The sequence below is a fragment of the Protopterus annectens genome, chromosome 5.part0 (assembly GCF_019279795.1).
Source record: "Protopterus annectens isolate FY-2018-M chromosome 5.part0, PAN1.0, whole genome shotgun sequence".
Classification (NCBI taxonomy): Eukaryota; Metazoa; Chordata; order Ceratodontiformes; family Protopteridae; genus Protopterus; species Protopterus annectens.
In genome coordinates this window covers 632,669,648-632,690,446 of record NC_056735.1, presented here as the reverse complement: position 1 = coordinate 632,690,446, position 20,799 = coordinate 632,669,648, and the positions used below count along the sequence as shown (strand labels likewise).

General features: G+C 41.3%; 1 protein-coding gene across 1 annotated transcript in view; it reads left to right on the top strand.

The window, feature by feature from the left end:
• Nucleotides 1–524: 524 nt before the first annotated feature.
• ASMTL (acetylserotonin O-methyltransferase like) overlaps nucleotides 525–20,799 on the top strand; it is a 1,454,724-nt gene continuing 1,434,449 nt past the window's right edge. Inside the window, exon 1 of the mRNA XM_044072474.1 lies at nucleotides 525–635. The gene's annotated coding sequence lies outside the window, so the exon portion shown is untranslated. The remainder of the gene's footprint in view (nucleotides 636–20,799) is intronic.

The following is a 20,799-nucleotide window of genomic DNA, read 5'->3' as shown; positions in this document are numbered from 1 at the left end:
ACACATGTTGCAGGATTATCACTTCATAGAAACATGTCTCTGAAGAGTCCATCTGTATCCTTAGAAGAACTCTGGTTATCTAAGGAAAAGGGTGGAGGACATAGAGGAGCATTCTCCTTTATGGGAAGAAAAAGCTCTGTTTTCTGGGCCTTTCTGCAATGCGTTCTGTTACAAACTTTCTTTAACTGCCTGTTGTGAATGGAGCAAACATATCTACTTGTGGAGTTTTCACAGATGGACAATTTCTGTAAGGTAAACACCTTAACCATTAACCATTAGCCTACCTCCCACCCGTTTCCTGGAAGACCTCTTGGTGTAAGCTTACCATACGTCCGGTTTTCCCTGGACATGTCCTCTTTTTGTGCTCCTGTCCGTGCATCCGGGCGTTTTTTTAAATTTCCGAGATTTGTCCGGATTTTACAATCCCGAGTCAGATTTCAAATCTACGCATGCGCGGAAGGTAGAAGAGCTTGCGTGAGTCGTGAGAGCAGCGAGACTGTGTTGTTTGTGCAGGGAGAAGCAGTTAACAGGACTGTATGTGTCAGGGAGGTGCTGGAGGACCCAGCCACAGCCGGTCACCAGAGTCGGAGTCTCCGTTTCGGACGGTTTTTTGATTTTTCACTACTTCTGGTTAGGTAAAAATGTTTTGTTTTTTAAAGTTAAAGTGAGTGTATTGGTGTGTGCATATGCACTATTGATCAAATAGACTTATTAAAATATCTTTGTGTTAGTAGAGCTTTGCTCCTTAAATGCATCATACAGGGGAGATCCCTGTGCCCCACATCTATATTTCTAATCCTGAATTGTAGCTTCTCTTGCTGCCATAAACAACATAAACCCACCCTTATGTTTAAACCTGCTGAAGAATGCCTCATAATAGTGAAGTAGAAACGATTCTTATTCTAGCTCAGTTTTAATTAGCATATATGGAAGCATAAATAATGGCCTTTCTAGACAGTGTATTAGTTTAACTGTTTTTTCTCCTTCGGAAGTCCAAGGGTAACCAGATATGCTTATTTGATGAGTCACTGGTTTGATTTTTGTAAGATAATGCAACATTTTCTTCTGTCGTACTTTTTAAATAAATATTTAAAGCATAGGCTCATGTTATCTTCTCTTGTTGTATGAAGAGTTTTCCTTTCTAACTTTTAGTCCAGTAAGTCTTTGAAGCACAAACGCATTCTATAAGAACATGGTTCAAAGGAGACTGAAACAGTTTGTTTATAGACAAGCAAAGGCATTTAATTCAGTCTTCAACACCTAACACAGCAGTTATCCAATTATGACTGAAGAACCAGTTGTGTTTTCCATTTTGCCTTTTGCCTTAATAAAAGATCCTTCTGAGTCATAATTGGGTCTGCCATTTCCCTCCTCGTACCTGTGGTGTGCCACCAGGTTTACTACCCCCCTCCCCATTGTTTTCCACTGTTGACTAATTCACTCACCTTTGAGCACTTTGTTTTATTGTCAGTTTGGATGCTGATAATTTCATTCCATTCTTTTCTGAACACTTTCACCCTTCCTTCATAATACACTTAGGATCTGTTGCTGGCCAGTAACTGCTACACGCTCATGCTTCTCAACATAATGTATCAGACTCCAGTGTAAGCCCCCTTTGTGGAAGCTATCTTTTCCTTGCTGACACACGAGGGAAACGGTGCAAAAGTTGAAGTATCTGGGCGTCTGGTTGGAACTTAGTTTTTTTTTCCCACGCACTGGTACTTCAGGTAATCCTCTCATGGAAAATGTTAAAACAGGGTCTCCCCCTGAGTAGAGGGGCATTCATTGTGAAGGCTGAATATGTTCTTTATACCTCCTCCCTTGTGCAGTATTTGTTAATAGATGATGGTTCACTTTGCTCTCATCCCAGTTAAGAGCATTTATGCTGCACCTGGCTACCCTTGCAAACTGCTGCATCTCACATTGTGTGCTGTAGGTGTTTTCTGTGCCTGCCTTTTACCCTAGCATGTAGTACTAATCTGACCAAATTTTCTGCTCTAAATAGCATCTAAATAAGTAGAATTTTTATGATGTTTATCGTACGCAGGCTTCGCAGCTGACAACTTGTTAGCAGGCTGCAGGCCTGCAGTCAGTCTAGAGACTAGTAATCTAATGTAAAAACAAAGCCAAGGTAATTTATTCCAACAACACTTCATGTTTATGATGTTTATCGTATGCAAGCTACGCAGCTGACAACTTGTTAGCAGGCTGCAGGCCTGCAGTCAGACTATAGTTAGTTATGGTCAGATCAGATGCAAGTTTGCAGACATAGTTTAGGGGGGGGGGTTCTTCGTGATGCTCTGAAATCATTCAAATGCCTTTATTTTGGTTTTCTATTGTATAAATATCTGGATTGTCCCAGTCCTGAATTGTGACCTTATCATGTTACTTAAACTTCTAAACAGGTAATCTGCTTACAGAATGTATTCACAAAGGAAATAAAATATGTGCTGGATTATACGACTTATCCCATTTATATTTTCTTTGATTATTTTGGACCTGTGTTGCTCTATCAAGAAAAATCACCAAACATGGAGCTACTTTTTTTTTTTTTTTTTTTTTGGTCTTCACCTAGTGTGAAAGACCTTTTGCCCCGACAAAGAATCTATTGTCCTCTTTTTCGTATAACCAAATATGGTAACCCTATCTTGGTGTAACATCTGTTCTTGAGGGTCTGCCCTACATCTGCTCTGAATGTATGCTACAGTGTTCTGCTCTGACAGAATGTAAGTTGCACGAAGAGAGAAACTGTGTTGAGATGCAACTTCCCAAGCAACCATGGCTAATCTGCTTAAGTGGTTAGATTTGGCACACCCCACCCCATTTACTTATGTGCCACATTACAGTGGTGTTGTCTTTAATCACCAATAATGGAGCTGGAGTCCACAGTTGATTCAAGCCTCTTAATGTACTTATCAGGGCTATTATTTCCTTCAGGTTGATGTGTTTCTTCTTCAAATGTGGATTTCAAGTCCCCTGGACTTTGATTTACTTGCATACTGTCTCCCAGGCAGAATTTGAAGCATCGGTTGTTACAGACTGGGTAGGGGGGAGAAAGAGGAAGACCTGGATTCAACTGGATATGATTTGCTCAGCATAGGAGTTCCTTTTTGACAATGACCATGACTGGGAAAGTAAAGGATAGAGGATGCTGGTGTTGGGTCCAGACTGATTTGAAGAACTACTGAACCTTCCCCATATGGAATCTGGCTAAGGGAAGCAATAGTTGATGCCATATAGCCTAGAATTCTAAGGTATTCTTTTGCAATGGTTATTGACTAATCAACCTGATCTTAAAACTGTAGATTCTAAAAGGAAACTTTTTTTTTCTGAAGGAAGATAGGCCATCATCGGAGAAATGTCTAACAGACATCCCCAAAATGTCAATCTGTAGAAAGGAGTTAAGGAAGATTTTCTCCAGGATGTTTGAAGCTTAAATTTTGAAAAAGATTGATGGCAAAGAAAAAGGGTGCTTGTGTATGTCTTGAGATAACACTGCTAAGATTAAGCAATAATAAAAGTAGGGATAAATATGGATCAATGCATTCATAAATAGGCAATTACTGATTATTTTGTGAATGTCCTTGGAGCTTTGGAGTGTCCAAAGGATAAACAAGTAAACTGAAAATATAATCCAGACATAAAAAAAAAAAATCTTAAATAAAGCATGAAGTCTTTTTCAAACAGGAATGTGATGGCAAGCCTCCTTGAGATCTAGAGTAACTAGAAAACAATGGAACAATGGGAAGGAATGAGGGGAATCAGAGTCTATACGGTAAGCATTTTGAACTTTGTTATTTTGGAGAAGAGTAGAACTGAAAAGTCTAATGCTGATCTCTAAATGTATTCATTCTTGGGTAATATAAAAATCCTTGAAAAAAATCCATTTCCCTGCTCGAATCTGGGAACCAGTTCAATCACAGTATTTGCCAGTATTTTCTGACATGTTGTTGTCTTTCAGCTTTTCCCGGTTAGGGGTCGCCACAGCAGAACTCCGGTCCGCTAATGATTGGCAGTAGATTTTCACGGTGCTGAGTTGCCAGCTCAATGCCCAACCTTCAATGAAGGCACGCCCATTCACGCATGTCCTTCGGAATGCCACTCGACCCACGGGGAGGACATGCAGACTCCACACAGAAGGCACTCCTCACACACTAGCTGAGACTCGAACGGGAGAACCTCTTGCTGTGAGGCAACAATGCTACTGCTGCACCACCGTGGATTTTCTGACATAATGGAAGGAAATAAGTGTGTTTGATTTTATGGATAAAGAAGAATTCCTCATTTTGGAAGTAATGAATTGCACTGCCATTTGTAGCCCCACTGGATTATCTGTAGCACCTATGCAACTATTGTTATTTGATTCTCCATTTGTCCTGTCTGAGCTGTCTTTGCATATTCTCTCAGCTCTTTTCAATAGCAAGCAAGTGGCATATTATATCATCAAAAACACTCTCTTGCAAGCATCTGAAATTTATGGAAATGTTGTACACACTTATTGCATAATGTTGATTAAATGTTAGTATCAGTGTGACGTGGTAGATTTAAGGTGTAAGTTGTGATAGTAATTAGTTGACCCAGGAGCCCTTCTTTTATTTTCCTATTCTCATTTTTAATTTCTCCAAGGCTTTTGGGTTTCTAATTCCATGGTGGCAATGGACCCCATTCCTAAGTCAAAGTACGATTAAAGTTCATGAAATTAGTATTGTTTCAATCTTTGATGTCAGCCAAAAGTGCTCTTTGCAGCACCTGCAGTGTGCCTAGTAATGACTCCTTCTGCAGTTCGTATGGGGTTACATGTATTGGTAACATATCTAAATACGATTGTAGATTCTTTTTTATAAAACAGTGTAAGAAACTTCTCTGTGTAGAAGATTTTCAGTCCATATATTTCTAGTTAATCACTGTATATTAATCAGATCAGACAATAGTAGTAGAAATAGCGAATGTAAACTTGTCTTAAGTCAAAACAAAACAAAAAGTAATAACAGAAAATATATAATTGTACAACATTACTAAGTATTCAAAAGTAATCCAAGCAAGGCAGGCAGTCTGTTTCCAGTCGAAAATCCTTTATTAAGTACACAGACAAGCGATCCAAGTAAAATAAAAATAGAGTAATAATTTCCTCACAAGCTTTCTAAATATATATATATATATATATATATATATATATATATATATACTTTTTATCAGGCATGGGAGTGGTTTATTGTGCTGTAAAATAAAGTGTTATTGGTCCACATATTAAAGTCACATCCCTTTCCCCATCAGTGTGACATTCGAGCTGGTCCTGCCCTACTTAGTAGCTGTCATAATAATATATAACCCTTATGTACTTTAAATAAAATTTATAATGATGTGGTACCTCTTATTTAACCAAATTATTAACTAGATTATTAAGTCTGTGATTTTATCCAAGACAATATACTACATGGCTGGAAATATATCAACCTTAGTTCATTTAGCAATCAAAAAATATATATAAATATATACATATACATTTTGCATGTAAAAATCAATTTCTATTTTCATAACCTATTGTTAACAAAGATTGCTTTCGTCCTTCTAGACTTCCTCAGGTCTGTGTACAAGAACCCTAAAAACCTATATAATTGTATAATTAGTTAGTATTGTTATTACACATCATTTTGAATAAAGTGGAAAAAAGAACTAGAAAAAAATAAAAATAAGAAAAAATGTATGTATGATGATGGAAACTAAATATACACTTAAATTTCAACTGATTTAAAATGGTATTTAAAACCAATTTGTAGAATAAAATAAAATTAGTCATGTAAACAATGTGGCAATTTTCTAAGTTCCAGTGCACTTTTAATTGATCAGTAGTAGTTTAGTCCAAGCTTCCTAAAAGAGTTCAGCTTTAATTGCCACGAGTTCATGTTTCTCCAGAATATTCGGGATGTGTCCTTCAAGATCACCCATGTCTATGCGATCCAGGATCTGGAACTTAAAACCTGTGTGTCTTTTATGAAGAGAAAGGTTTTGGCTAGTGCATTATTTTTACATCCAGAGCGAATTTCTAACAGATGACATGAAATCCTACGTTTGAGTTTATTTACAGTCTTGCCCACATAGAATTCATCAAATTCATTGCACTGTGCCCTGTAAATTACTTTGTTAGTGTTACAGTCACCCCCCCAGTGGCGGCTCATGCCATCGGACTGCAGGACTGCAGCCCTCCCAGCAAAAAGATTCAAGTTTTGGACATTTACATGTGAATAAAAAAAAACATGAATTAATTTTTTTTACAACAACGTGATGTATTTATTGTGCTCTAAGCATGTCCGACCAACTTGCAAAGTGCCAGAACTCCAACTGTGCATGCTTGTCGAGCTCCATTTATTTATTTATTTATTTTAATTAGCAAACCAACATTTTTGACTGCTTTACAAGCAGTCCAGATATGAGAAAAGGCATCAGTGTGATGCCCAGAAGTCTATGTGGTATTTAACCACATGGTAAATAGAAGACGGGTTCGGACTGCCACGTCCGCAGGCATGTACGTGACGAGGACAACTGGATTGCTACTGATTGGTTCTCACTCTCTTATCAAAAAAGAGAGCGAGAAACAATCAGTAGCCTGTAGCTGTAGCACACTATACTTACTTGGATGGATTACTTGTGCTACGGACGGACTCGACTATCGTTGGTGAAAGTTTCAACTTGTCTTGAAGTTGGTTCCTTATCTTTGTTTTTTTTCGGCTTGCATTTGCCTTTTTGGCTTGCTTACAAGCAGCTGCTGTCATCAAATCAAGTTATTAAACTGAGATAGGTGCCGGACTTGGCTTGTCAATGTAATTTTTATTTCAGTACTGTCGAAGTATGGAGGAGTCTAATCTAAAACACATGGGCATTCATCTACCTGTTCACTGCATTTAATTTTATCTATAATTGCCTCCTGTATGATATTTTACTAGAGTTGCTATGAATTTATTTATTTTTCATCATTTAGGACTACGTACTTGCATAGTCTATCAGCATTCATATGTAAGTACATTTTAAAGATCATGTATTTCTGAATTGCCTCACTCTTGCATTCTGTGTAGGTTAACTTGCATAATATACACCACATTTCTGACTCTCACTCTTAGTCTCTTGTTTTTCACAGACTACTTTGCATTATCCTTGCTTTCTTTGTCACATAAAGTCATGTAAGCATTGATACTTTACTGATATAATGCAAATATGCATGAGAAAGTATCTTATGACGAACATAACAATGTATTTTTGTCTATTGCACTTACACAATTACATCCTAAGGGCTAGGAGTATCACTGGCATCCTAGATGAGGATAGGTTCCTGACTTTAATGTTGGTTCTCCTGCTGTTATACCAACTTTCATCAACATTACATTTTTTCAAGATGTTCAGTCTTTGGTTAATAGATTTAAAGCCAAGCTTTCATTCTTATAATTGTTTTTTTTCTTGAATATGGCCATTGTACATTATTGAGAATCTGATCAAGACATATTTATTATGTTTTCTGTTTTATTCTCACTTATGATATACAGAATTAGAAGTTATGTACTCACCATAACGTTCCATCTGAGTAGGTAGTTCATTTGTCTGCAACCTGTGGGTTACGGATCCGATATCGGATCCGAGCCGGCAACTTGTTTCAAGCTAATGGATCCGAGCTCCTAGCTCCTCCCTTCGCCCATAATCCCCTGCTAACCCTCCATGACCTCAGATCGAGTTTGCCTCCCAATATATATCCAACAAAGGATATCTAAAAACTAATAGATCCGAAGAAGGTCAGGGGGAAGGAGGGGGGGATGGTTGCAGACAAATGAACTACCTACTCAGAAGGAACGTTATGGTGAGTACATAACTTCTAAATCTGAAGTAGGATTATTCATTTGTCAGCAACCTGTGGGACAGAGTCCCCAGCTACCTGCACCCTGGGTGGCCATCATGGAAGGATATTACGAGGCACCGCAGAGCCAAAGGATGCTCTCCCTCTAGAAATCAGGTCTAGCTTGTAGTGGTTGATAAAGGTATGAGATGAAGCCCAAGTGACTGCAGAACAAATATCATCCAAAGGAACTCTAGACTTGAAAGCCACAGAAGTAGAAATGGAGCGAGTGGAATGAGCACGAACTCCTTCTGGTGCGGGTCTACCCGAGGCTTGATAAGCCAGTATAATACATTGGGAAATCCAGCGAGCTAAAGATACTTTAGAGATAGCTTTCCCCAAGTTAAATTTGGCAAAGGAAATGAACAGCTGGTCAGATTGTCTATGGCCAGCCATCCTATGAGTATAAAAATGAAGCTGCCTATGAACATCCAATGAGTGCAGCTTGTATTCACCCTTATTTTGATATTTAGGGAAGAAAACCGGTAAATTTATAGATTGGTTTATGTTGGTTTCTGATGCTATCTTGGGAAGAAAGGAGGGATTGATCCTGAGGTACACTCTATCAGGGTGAAAAATCAGGTATGGAGGCTTTACAGAAAGAGCCTGAAGTTCCGACACTCTTTTCGCTGAAGTAATGGCTACAAGGAATGCTGTTTTCCATGACAAGAATTTGAGATCCACTGAAGCAGCGGGTTCAAATGGTGGAGCATTCAAGACTTGAAGAACTAAAGTAAGATCCCATGGGGGTACGGCTTCTTTTACAGGAGGTCTAAGTAAAAAGGTACCCTTGAGAAAGGTTTTACACAATTTGGCTGACATCAAGGGCCCTGTATCATGTCCCACATGATAATGAGAAATGGCTGCCAATTGCACTTTGACAGTTGAACAACTAGCGCCTTCTTGAAAGAGTTCAGTTAGGAAGTCTAAAATGGATGGAAGAAGAGCCATAAAGGGATCTAGATCGCGGCGTTCTGCCCAGAGGGAAAAACGTTTCCATTTACTGTGATACACTTTCCTGGTGGAGGGCTTATGCGCTGCCACGAGGATGGCTTTGTCTGGTGAAGAGATACCGGGAGTCCTAACTAGGAGTGGAACTGGAGCAACCAAGCTGTCAGTTTCAGATTGTCCAGGTTTGGAGTTGGCAAGTCCAATGGATGGGAGATGAGATCCGGAATGGGATCTAGAATCCAAGGGTGATTCACAAGGTGAGACCACAGGTAAGGGAATCAAATTTGTCGAGGCCAGAATGGGACAATGAGAATCATTTTGCTCCCCAACCGCGAGGCTTTCTGTAAGAGTTGTATCATCATTGGAAGAGGAGGATAGGCATATAGTAGACCGGGTGGCCAAGCATGCACCAGAGCGTCTCTTGGAGCTTCCCTGGTGGGCGGATTAGAGCGAAGAAATTGTCGCATTTGGCATTTGATGGAGATGCAAAAAGATCGCAGCAGGGTTGCCCCCATGTTGCGAATATCTGCTTCGCTACTAGAGGATTGAGAGACCACTCATAAGGGGTAAGAAGGGTGTGGCTGAGCTTGTCCGCTAGGATGTTGGTCCTCCCCAGAATGTGCATTGCAATCAGAAAGCGGTTGGTGGAGATCGCCCATTCCCACACTCTCGTGGCTTCGCGGCAAAGAGGATAAGATCTGGTTCCCCCCTATTTGTTGATATACCAGACCACTGACATGTTGTCCGAGTGAATTGCAATCGTTCCTGCGGGGAGGAAGCTCTGAAGTGCTTGCAATGCCAACAGCACCGCTCTCATCTCCAGAACGTTGATATGCAGGGAGGTCTCTGTATCGTTCCACGTGCCTTAGACTGTCCTGCCTGAGTAATGCCCCCCCCACCCGAGGCGGGAAGCGTCCATGGTCACCGTGACGATAGGGGGAGAGGTGCAGAAGGGACGGCCCATATGGAAGTTCGATGCATGGAGCCACCATAGTAGCGCCCTTCTGCAAGCCTTGCTGATAGCAATGGGATGGTGGAGAGGAAGGGATAGGAAGGACCATTGCACTAACAGAGTCCATTGCAGGACTCGCATGTTCAAATGGGCGCATGGAAGGAGTGTAATCGCTGCTGCCATGGAGCCTAGTGCCCTCAGGATCAAGTCCGCTGGTGAAGCTTCTGAATGAAGGATAGCCCGCACATGAAGTTGTAGATTTCTGATTCTCTTGGCAGTTAGGAAGGCTCGCAAATCTCTGGTGTTTATTCTGGCACCTATGAACTCTATGATCTGTGTTGGAGCCAGTAGAGATTTACCGACATTGATAGTAATGCCTAGTTGCGGGGCTAGATGGAGAAAGAAGTCTCTGGCCGAGCAAAGTAGATGCCTTGTTGGTGCGGTCAGGAGCCAGTCATCCAGGTACGGGAAGACCTGAATTCCCTGGAGTCTCAGGTGGGTTGCAATCACTGCTAACACTTTGGTGAACACCCTGGGGGCTGTGGTGAGGCCAAAGGGAAGGACCCTGAACTGGTAGTGACTGGCTCCCAGCCAGAAGTGAAGGAACCTCCTGGATCATTTGTCCATTAAGATGTGGTAATACGCATCCTTGAGGTCTATACAGCACATCCAATCGTTCTCCCTCAAAAGGGGGAGGATAGATTGAAGAGTGACCATTCGGAATTTTTCCTTGGTTACTGACAGGTTCAAGCGGGAAAGGTCTAGAATGGGTCTCAGATCCCCCGTCTTTTTTGGCACCAAAAAAAACCTGGAGTAGAACCCTAATCCGAGCTGGTCTTGGGGGATGGGCTGGATGGCTCTTTTTCTTAGCAGCTGCTGTATTTCTGCGGCTGCGGCCTCCCTGTGATCGGGTGGTACATCGAGGAGGTTCTTGGATCGGGGGACATGAAGAATTGGTATTTTGTATCTTCTGGATATGATGCGAAGCACCCAGCGGTCTGCTGTGATGGACTCCCATGCCGCTAGATGTTTCGAAAAACACCCCCCGACTGCCTCCAGAGTGGAGCAGCCGGGCAACCCCTCAGGGCTGCTGCGTGGGCCGCTCAGAGAAAGGTTCTCTGGACCCAAAATTTCTCGGAGCCCCTCTGCCCCAGGGGCGACATCCTCCCTGTCCACTTCTGCCACGGTAGGACTGGTTGGCCGGAGCTGGTTGGGAATGTTGTGATTTCCGGAACCACATCTTCTTCTGACCCTTTTGGTTCCTTGAAAAGGACCACTGGGGAGCAGAGAAGCGGACTCCGATGGCAGACAATGTCTTCCCGTCCTTCTCACTCTGGACAGGCATCTCGCGAACTGTTTTGCCAAAAAGGGCAGAACCATCAAAGGGGGCGTTCGCGAAGGATGCTTTAAAGGGCTCTGTAAAGTCGCAATTACAGAGCCAGGCCTGAAGTCTCATGACTAGGCCTGCTCAGCTAGCCCTAGCGGCTCCCTCTGTGGCGTGGGACAACAGCCGCATAGAGGTGTTTGAAATAGATCTCAGAGTGGCCATTCGGGTGGAGTACAATTGTTTATCCTCCTCCGACATGGACTCGGGGGGGATGCAGCGTATTCTTTGATAAGATCCCGCTGCATCCTGATGACATGTGCCATATAGTTCAGAGACCTTACTGAGAAGGTTGCTGAACTAAAGACTCACTTCCCTAAGTGGTCCATCAAACGGGACTCTTTGCTCGGTGGATGGACTGAGGGACTCTCCTGAGCCAATTCCCTCTTTGTGGCTGCCGCTGTCAACATGGCATCTACAGGGGAGCCCTTACTCCAATGTGACCGGTCTGAGGGGGGGCTAAGAATCCTATCTGGTCGCTTCGGTATTGGCTCCACGGTGTCCGGATCCTTCCATGCCCTGGTGGTAATGAGGTCCACCAGGGGGTTGGCTGGAGGGGACACCCAGGAGGTAGACGGGCCTGCCTCGAATGCCTCCAGAAACATGAACTTGTCAGAGGAAGACTTGGGGGTACATCACCCACCTCTGATTCTAAGCATCTCCATGATGTCTCCAAAGGAGACATCCTCAGGGGGTGATCTTGGGGAGCCTTCCCCTTCCTCCAAGTCCGTGTCCTCGGTTAAGGACTCAGGGGAGTCCACGTGCCTCCTTTTGCACTTATGCTTGTGGGGAGCTTCCTTGGGGGGGCTGTCCGAGGAGGCCTCGCCAGCAACATCTTGTTCCAATGGAACTATCTGTGACATCGAAGCAGGCTGCCCCTTTGGCAGGGTGATGGAAGCCTGGCCCAGCAGAGAGGGAGTGCAGGGAGGAGTCGATGCAAGGGCCAGGGGTCCGGATGCTCTCAACAGAGCCCTCTCCACAACATCGAAAGCCGAGGGAGAGCCACTCTCCAATGGATCTGAAAGTCGGCTCCCACTCGGATCCGATGAAGGGATCGGAGCTGGCGCCGAGACCGTCGGATCCGAGGGACCAGTGTGCTCTGACCTGGATGGAGCCGAAGGCACACTGAATCCCCCGGATCTGAAGCTTGGACCACGGCTCCGAGAGGTCGGATCCGACAGACTCGAGGGTAGGGTCAGATCCAAAGTACCAAGTACTGTCGGCGCCGACCCACCCCCGGCTCCAAGGCTGCTCGGCTCCGAGCGCTCCGAACCCAGGTAGCGGGTCAGAGAAGGAGCAATTGGGTGGAAAAAAGGTGTCGACCTCCCCCCCTGAGGGGGGGGAGGCAAGAGCACTCCCATCTGCAGCTGGGCCTGGATGAACCTTCGCATCATCCGGTCCAAGTCTGCATCTGATAAGCTGAAAGTGGATCTCGAAGAGGCCACCGAGGCAGGCCTGGAATGCCGCCTCGATTACCTCGACGGAGATCGGGTCTCCTCCTCGGGCCCCGGGGAGAAAGAAGGGGATTGGAGCAGAGGAGGAGGAGACCTAGAAGCAGTGGAGGGAGAAGCCCGCTTAGCTGGTGGGGCCAAAACAGAGGTCTCGGCCCGCCGCTTGTGGTGCTTCTCCCTCCATTTCTCCCTCCTGGCCTCCCTGTCCTCTGACACTTTAGCGGGAGTTTGAGTCCCAGTCAGAGGCAGGGGGGCAGGAGTGGCAACCACCACAGGCTGTGATGGAGCCACGGGAGCAGCAGAGGTAGCGGAGGCCGAAGCTGAATCTGGGGGTAGAAGTCCCACCAGGACCAGCTTCGACCTCCGTTCTTTCAGTGCCCTGGGGTTGAACGCTGCACAGATAGTACAGCCCGAGGTGAGGTGTTCAACCCCAAGGCACGAGCACGAGTTTGGCCATCAGCCGGGAGAGCTTATGGCCACACTCGGTACATTTAGAAAATATGGCTTTTGGGGCCTCAGCCATTCCTTTTTTTTTTTTTTTAAACTAAAAAAGAAAGAAAAACAACTACACACACACACACAGGCCCCAAAAGACACACAACAAACACTCACACACTAGCGACCAGCGAAGGGAGGGTATTAATTAAAAAATAAGGAACCTAACTCAGACACACTTTACAAGTATTACTTTAAACTAAAAAAGAATTTCCTGACTAGAAATAATTAGAAAAAGTTAACTTTTTCCCACTTATCTAACAGAGCTCAAAAAAGATCCAGCCATCACAAGCGCGGCAAACTAGATCTAAGGTCATGGAGGGTTAACAGGGGATTATGGGTGAAGGGAGGAGCTAGGAGCTCGGATCCATTAGCTTGAAACAAGTTGCCAGCTCGGATCCGATATCGGATCTGTAACCCACAGGTTGCTGACAAATGAACAATCCTACTTCAGATTTATATTTTATGTGTGCATTTATAATTTATATGTATAACTAAAGGATGTGTGTTGTATTGTTATGCACTGCAACTGAGCCACACATTTGGGCTTCTTGCAGTATACTACTTGCAGTATTGTGTCTGAGAAGTAGTGATTCTACATAATGATGGATTTACAGGTACAAAAAAAGTTATTTTTCATCTGATTGTGTCAGTCTGGTGATCTGTGCATGTGTAAATGAGTTAAAGGCAGAATATAATTTAATACAATCAAGAAGGTGCATCAAAGAGCACATGTATGTTTCGTGTTCAAGGGGCCTATGATTTAAAGAGAGCCTAAAGTTAATCTTTATCTGCCACTGGCAAAATGTATTTTTTTTGAATGTGGGTTTCAATGCTGTTTCAATAAATGTGAATTTCAAGGACAGAGCAGTTTTAATGCTAAGTCTAGTTTCATTGTGAGACTGCATTGCTTTGTTTAGCAGATATCTATTAGTGTTTGTGCTGTAAAATGCAAAATAAAACTTTCAAATGAAATTAAATCCAAATCATCACAGAAGTAAAGCAGTATGCACATTACAGTGTTTATGGTAAATGGGACAAAATAACCAAGGAATGGGGCATTGGAATGGCTGCAGGGGGGAGGCTCCATTCGACCATGATTTTGTGAGGGGGGAAGGGCAGCAAACTCAGACAGCCCAGCCTGAACTATACCTCTCAACTGATTTTTGCCTCTTATTTTTGGTTTGTTCCTCATAAAATTTGTGTTTTTTCTGGCAAATCATTTTGGAATGAAGTCACTAAATAATGACAGACATTGAGTTTCAGATGTTATAATCTTCAGAAAAATGCATGCTAAAGCAAGACTTGTTATTCTATCAACTGTCTTAAGTTTATACAAGAGCAATTTTTAGTAGTTTGTATGTTCCCCAATATATTTGGCCTTGTCCAGATTTCCTGCATTAAGAGGTTGAGAGGTACATGCAAATCACGTTATAGAATTAGGAATATCCAAACCTTTCAACTATCCCCAATTTTGGCTTAAAATGTTGCTCTCCCCCTAATAATCCCTCCACAAAATGGCAAGTTTGGAAGAAAATGTGGTGGGTTTACAATTATAAATAACTGTAATGATCAGAATTATAGATTACTTTTATTTCAGAAATGCATGTAGATGCACTTATTTTGTCAGCTGCTCAAGTTAACAGTACTAATATTAAAAAGGTGCCCCTTCTTTAACAGGTTCCCAGCTGTATTGTGTGGCAATTTTATATTTTTGCATCACATTTTTGGTCTGTTTTTCATAAAATTGTGTTTTTCTGGCAAACTAGTGGCAAATCAATAAAGATTGAAGTTAGAAAATAATGGCAGACATTTGAGTTTCAGATTTCATACCCTTCAGAAAATTCATACTTATGCAAGACCTACTACTATTCTATTATCTTTCTAAGTTTATAAGAGCAATATTTAAAAATTGTCCTTATTTTTGGGCCTGTGTCCCACTTCTATGTATGGCTTTGTCCAGATTTCTTGCTCTGAGGTTGAAAGGTATGTGTTAGAGCCATCACTGTCAGCCAGAGACATTTCAAATTGTGACATACTTGTTGCACCCCATTCACCATTGTAGTGGCTCTGGATGTGTCCAAGCAAGGCAAGGTGAAGTTATGCAGTGTAAGTGCACAGAGTATCCCCCATCCAAGGTAGACCACAAGTACAAACGTGGCTTTTCATCTGTCCTTGATTTTTGAAGAATGTTCTGGTTTTCTGTCATATTTTTATACTGATGAGTTATGCTTATTATTATTATTCAGAAAATGCATGTTGTCACAGTGCCCTGTTGCTCTGTGTTTAAGTAGCAATGCTTTAATGAACATCACGTAAGCTTGTCGGAGATTGTAAGATGCAAGAAAACTTTAATAAGCATACTGTTAAAGAATTACCAACACTGAAAGTCTTTTTGTTGTTGCCATGAAGAAAATATTTACATAACTAAATAACTTATAAGCCTTGGGTATTGAAATGCATATGACAGTATTTGTAATAAAGGACAGGATTACAGTATTTTCAGAAGGTTATTACATTTGTTGGAGACTTGCAGTTGTATTTGCAGGCTTTACCTGTAAACCAAACAGAGTGCCAATCTATCGTGTGGTCCATAACTTATGCAGTAATCCTTTAAGCAATTTATCTTGAACTTGTTTCTTGTTTGTTGTTAATATTTTACTTTGATCATGTCTTCCCCATGAAACAAGTAGATAGTTGTTGTCAAGCAGCAGGTCTTTTTTGGATAATAAACATTTTTACAAGTGGGGGTATCACAGGGATTGCTACTTTCAGCATGTTACTTGGTAATTTTATAAAGCTGAATATAAATTATAATTAGAACTGCAGTGCAAGTTGAAGTGGTTTGAGTTGAGTGCTGCTTGTTTTTTTTATACTTGATTTTGACTGGCATTCCAGTAATGCATTTAAAAAGTAATTTATTTTTCATGCCTCACAACCTTTGTGTTTCCATCTAGATATTAAGTAAGTTGTCATGTAGCCAATGCACTGAAATATTTTTTTCTTCTATACTTCATTTTGTCTTGATTGAACTCTCGTAATGACCGTTTGGCACCCAGGGCAGCATATATAATTAAAGTTCCAGTTGTTATGATTTGGAGCATGGCTCCACCCCTTTCTAATTGGCCACATCCCTTCCCATTGGTCACCCATTCAGCTGTCTCCTGCAGCCCCCCTTTAATTTGAAGTCACCAGCCGCCATTGCACCCCCCTGCACTGGTTTTAATGATCTTCTTTAAATAAGGGCGATAAAAACTATCACCTTGCTGTATAAATATACAAAATGTACAATTAGTTTCACATCTTTTAGTGCTTTTCTCACATGGTCTAGGTTTAAATTCAACAAAACTTCTAATGTTCTGGCCTTCCTATAAACAAATGATGGGGCTTCACCTAAGTTGTTAATCAGAAAAGGGTTTCCTGTGACAATGTCCCAGTTTTCTTCAATAATATTTTTGATACTGTGATAATCCAAAGTGTATGTCAGGATGTAGCTATTTTTGCATTTGTTATTCTCTGTGGAATTACTTAACATTTTTCTACTGGGGAGGTTGAGTGAAGGTGTTTCAGTCCTTTTCAGTTCCATAATGGGTTCCAGGATGTTTTTAACATCGAACATTCATAGTTAGGAAGTTTACCTCTTCCCATAGCTGTCCTAGTTTTTTGTGGACTTTTTTATGGTCATGGATATGTGAATGTCAAATTTTAGTTTATTGTCTATTTCCATTCCTAGCAATTTGGTGTGTTCAGTTGGGTATATAGTGGTGTTGTCTTTTGCTGTGATGTTAAAGTGAGAGTTGTTTTGAGTATGTTTGGTGGGTTGGAAGATAAGTAGTTTAGTTTTGTTTGGGTTGAGTATTAATTGGGCATCGGATAACAGAGTTTCAACAGAGGAAAAGGCTTCATCTGTGACTTTTTGCAATTTGGGTAGGGACTGGGCTGAGCAGATGATGGTTGAGTCATCTGCGTATTGTATGAGTGTGCCATGTTTGGTGGCAGAGGCTAGATTATTGGTGAAAACAGAGAAGAGTAGGGTCCAAGGATGGATCCTTGGGGAACCCCTATGGAGACAGGTAGTTGGGGAGATATGTCATTCTGCCATACAACGGATTGTTGGTGGTCAGACAGGTAACTCTGAAACCAGTTGGTGACTGATTGAGAGAAGGATAGGTTATTGAGGACAGAGATGAGTTGTTTGTGTGGGACCATGTCAAATGCTTTAGATAGGTCTAGGAAAGTAGCAGAGGAGAGATAGCCATTGTTTTTATGCTGAAGGATAGTGTTAGTAAAGGAGAGTAAGGCAGTGGTGGTGCTATGGTTTGGTCGGAAACCACTCTGAGTATTGGAAAGGAGGTTGTTAGTAAGGAGATAGTGTGAGACCTGAGAATGTATGCATCTCTCATATTTTGGAGAGTGGAGAGAGAATAGCTACGGGGCTGTAATTGGTTAGCTCTGTGGAGGGGCCGCCTTTGTGGAGGGGAATTATATGTGATACTTTCCACAGTGTGGGAACGTAGCTTTCTGACAGATATCGGTTAATCAAGATGGATACTGGGTAGGCCAGAGCATCAGCTGTGATTTGTAGGCATTCACTTGGGAGGTTGTCTGCTGCTAATTTGGTGGGCTTAAGTTTAGTTAAGAGTTTTTTTATGTTGGAGGTAGGTACAGGAGAAAAAGAGAAGGCAGTGGGGAGGTTACTAGTTGAAGGTGTGGGTTGGAGGGGAGGGGGGTTGTGTTGTTTAGCTAGTGATAGTATGGTTTGTGTGAAGTGTGTGTGTTGAATGAGGTAGCAATATTTTTGGAGAAGTGATGGATGTTAGGAGGAGGGGTACTGACTTTACCTGGGTGGAGGATGGAGTTTATGGAGGACCAGAATTGTTTGGGGCTGTGTTGGGAGGAGTCTAGGGCAGACTGGTAGTATTGGAATTTGTCCTGTTTTATTAGCTTTTTAACTCTATTACGTAGTTCTAGGAATTTCTGTCTAGTTGAGGGGGTTTTGGTTTTGCGCCAGTGCTCCCATGCTTTATCCCTGTTTTTCATTTCTGACTAAGTGGTTTTCTGTAGCCATGGGGAGGGTTGTGCTTTCATTCTGGAAAGTCTTATGGGGGCATGGTAATTAAGGATCCTCAGGAAGGTAGTATTAAAAAATTCAACTGCGTCATCAAGACTGAGGTACTTTAGAAGATGCCAGTTACATTCGTTGAGGGATGAGATGAATGAGAGTGGGTTAAAGTTTAGTTTTTTATGTATTTGACCGTAGATGACAGGTTTAGCTTGGTATAGGTATTTTTTGAGTAGGAATTTTGGGGAGTGATCACTGAGGCTATCTGAAAAGCAGCCTGTTATATATGACTGGGGGCTCTTACTGAAATTGAGTTTTCTTCTAAATAACTATAAACTCTGTCAGCATCAATTCCAGTGTCTGGTTTATGCGTCGTCGGAAGGCAAGTTATTGGTCTATAATTTTTAGGGTAACTTGCAGGTTCACTCCTAAGTAGGAGCATTGTTTTTCCTGTTGTTAGCCAGGCCGATGTCTGTCCAGGGTATGCATATAAATAGTTCTTACACATTGCTAAATCTTCATGCAAAGATGTTAATATTTTAACCAGAAGTTAGGTACTGCATCTGGGCCTGGGATTTTCCATTTAGAGGCTTTTCTTAACTTTGTTTCAATCTCTCTGGCTGTTACTTCATCCCATTTCATATCCTGTACCTTAAACTTCTTATTCTTTCTTTTACTTCTTCTATCCATTTAGCAACTTTGTTATGTTCCACATGATCTTCATAAATACTTCTCCAAAATATATCTATTTCTTCTTTTTTGGTGGTCTTTCAGTCTTCCCAATTCTCTATAAAACTTTTTTGGGTCATCAATAAATTGCTTATTTTGTATTTTTCCTTTATATTTATCTGTGTATCTTTTAAGTTTTTCCACCTTTTCTGATATTTTTAATTTATTTGTGATAGTGCATGATAGATCCTGATCTGTTCTAATATTGCACATTGCTTTTATCACATCTATCTTTCTAAGTAAGGGGAGGGAGGATAGCAGAATGATTAAGGTGTTTACCTTGCAGACCCAAGGTGCAGAGTTTGATTCTTACATGGGGTTATCGGCTAGGCTTAAAATGGCCCACAAGTGCAATTAGCCTAGTACTAATCCATGAACCTAAGTATTTTTGTTGATCTGTTCCACCTTCTATACTTTTCTAACAGTGACACTTCTTGTCTTAATTGTTTTATAGTTTTCTCTATTCAATACTTCCATGATGGTATTCAATTTCTCCCCTTCCTTTCCCTCACTACCCTGTGTTCTTGTGGTAGAACTTTATCAGTTATTAATTTAGCCGCAGAATAATATATGCTGTTTACTACTGTTATATCGCATGGATCTCTATGGACAGTCCTAATTACTGTGTTAATTTGTTTTATCAAACTTTTGTCTTTTGGGGTTTTATTGACCTTATGCAGTATATTTCTTTCATTGATCTTAATATATCTAGCTATCTATTGCTATTAAATCAAACAACTCTTCTTTTAGCTCATTTTCTTCTGAACTGAGGGCACATTTTTGTTTTCCATTTCCTGTGGCATTCTATAGAAAGTTCTATAGCATCTTAATGTGGCACATTCTCTTTAATTTCATCCTGTGTCATCCATTACTCTGTCACTGGGAACTCATTGGCCTATGACTCCTCAGCACTGACTGTGTCAGAGTTTCCACAGTTTCCTGTTCCATCCCTTGCTGTCCAGCTTTAAGTGAATGTTTAAACTGGTTTCCTGTAGAAGGCTCCAAAATATCTTCATATGGCATTGCTTCCCATTCCACTGGTTTCCCCTTAATTTGGATGCCCATTGTTCTATCCTGTTGTGGTGCTTTCTAAATAGGATTTTCTACACTGAATCCTTCGCGTGGCAGGTACTCCATAACCTCAGTTTCTATTTTTTTAACTTCTCCATTACTAATCTCCTTTTCTATTTTTCTTCTTTGTCTTCTTATTTTTTGTACTGTAATTTTTTCCATGTCTGGATTCTTATGCCTGTATTTCTCTTCAAATATCTTTAGTGCTACTCTTTTTGTATTGATTAGTTTTGCTTTCTCCTTTGCATAGATATTATACCATATTAAATCTCTTTTTCTTTCCATGTCCATATTTCTTCTTCAGATGTCTCCTGATCTTCCTGTTTCTCCTTACTTTGGGGACTTGTTCCATCATGCTGGGATGTAACCTGTTAGACTTTCTACACCAAATTCTTCACTTCACAGATACTCCATAACATCAACTTCTATTTTTTTAACTTCTACTTTACTAATCTACTTTTCTACATTCCCTCTTTGTGATATTTTTTATTGTGAAATTTTCCATATCTGGATGCATTTGCCTATATTTCTTTTCAAATATCTTTGGAGTTGCCTTCTTTATATTGATTAATTTGGCTTTTTCCTTTGCATAAATATTGCACCATATCAAATCTCTCTTTCTTTTCCATACCCATTTTTTTTTACAGTTTTCAAAAATCTCTAGGTTTTGTTTTTTTATATTTTCACACTTCCTCGGATACTTCTTTTTCCAAACAGATCAAAGTTTCTTGGTCTATATACTGTTTTTTACAAATCTGTCATATTAATAAACACAATTTTTTATTTGACGCTTCTGACAGTTTTTCTTGTGGAAGTATTTTACTT